Source organism: Myotis davidii, unplaced genomic scaffold, assembly GCF_000327345.1.
Source record: "Myotis davidii unplaced genomic scaffold, ASM32734v1 scaffold1587, whole genome shotgun sequence".
Classification (NCBI taxonomy): domain Eukaryota; kingdom Metazoa; phylum Chordata; class Mammalia; order Chiroptera; family Vespertilionidae; genus Myotis; species Myotis davidii.
Window position 1 is genome coordinate 186,064 of NW_006299879.1, and position 1,878 is coordinate 187,941.

The window sequence follows — 1,878 nt, forward strand, 5'->3', positions numbered from 1 at the left end:
ATTATATAGGATTATAACAGGATATATATATCAAACAAGATATTTGACAGTGTGCTTCATGGTCTCTTTGTAAACAAAAAAGTAAGCTGGGTAACAGTGTTGTTGGGCATATCTAGAGGTGATTGGGTTACTGTCTCCTAAGGGGCTGAATAATGGTTCAGTGTCAAATTGAAGGGCAGTATCCTGATGAAGGGCTCTGATGTGAATAATTCTATTTAATGCTTTTATCAGAAATTGAATGAAATGTATACAAGAAACATATTAAATTTGCAGGTGACATAAAATTTAAGATGCTAGATAACAGAACTAAGATTCACCAGGTTCTGCACAGACCATAATGATGGGCTAAAATTAACTCAATAAAGTTCAATAAAAATGTGCATAATGACAAATAAAAACAAATCCTGACTTATTGAGGAGAGATTTTATTCAAAAGGACTATTGCAAGAAGGTTAGAAGGGACTATTGCAATAGGACAAGTGGGACTAGCATAATAGAGAGAATACTATGACCATAAGACCTGCAAAGCATCTTAAGACTTAGGAAAAAATAAGTTTTCTTTTATAGAGAGGAGTATAAAAGATATGGGGAAGTGAGTTGAAAGAGCTTAATGGTCAGATAGTAAATTCGATAAAATTTTACTCTCAGGCCAGGCTATTTTCCAGGATGGGCCCTTAAGGAGTTTCTGTTTACTGGCTCAGACTGAGGGTGAGCCAAATTTCAGGGACCTAGAGGGAGGACAGAATCTTAACTAAAGTTTAGTTAACAAGGATTTTGTTTCAAATATCAATATGGACAAGCATTTTAACTAATTATTTGTAAGGTTGTTGGTGAGAAAAAAACTTTATTCTACACTTCTAGGTTCTTTGACTGGTCTAATAATCAAATTAACATAAAACAGTATAACAGGAAAAAAACACAAATTTAATTACATATATATGGGGGCTCCATAAGTTTATGAGACCCAAAGGTAGTCAGGCAATTGGGCGTTGTATGTCATTCTTACCTAAGGAGTAGAGGGTGGGGGTCTGGAAATTCAAAGGAGAGAGAGACAATTTACAGAAATATGGGAAGAGTAAATGTTTAGTAAACAAATGTTTGCCATGCCATGCAGAGACTCTGAGAGGAATTTGAACAAACAGGCCTTATCAGCTCCCTTCAATCTACCCACCTAGCCCATACTCTATCTCTGATGATTGCTCTCTTGCTGGACCAGACACTCTATCTAAATTGTTATAGGCAGTTAAGAAAGAGGTAAAATATTTTCTTGAATGTGCTTGGTCTTGATTGCTTTAATCTCAAAGTAGTCCACATGTCAAAGTGGCACATTTTGGGGAGGCTCCTTCTGAATACCTTAAAGCAGTGGTTCTCAACCTGTGGGTCGCGACCCCTTTGGCAGTCAAACGACCCTTTCACAGGGGTCGCCTAAGACCATCCTGAAGATCAGATATTTACATTATGAACATTACAGTTATGAAGTAGCAACGAAAATAATTCTATGGTTGGGTCACAACATGAGGAACTGTATTTAAAAGGCCAGAAGGTTGAGAACCACTGCCTTAAAGGCAAAGAATGAGACTTTAGAGGATTTGTGTCTGACCTTACCATAGATGAACCAGGAGGGCTAGTGTGAGTCTTATCTAAGTCACATGCGGAAGGATGGTTCTTTGCAATGATCTGTTTTCTGGAAAATAAAAGAGTAGGAGATGTTTTTAAACTTCTCTGTTTTTCAGGAATATAGGGCTTAGGTAAAGTTCAATATTACCTATGTGGACATGAAGAGGAGGTTCTATGGAAAGTAACCTCACAGAGTGATCTGATCATAAATTCCTAACAGGGCAGGTCATGGTGGGTAGTCATGCCCACGCACATAACTTC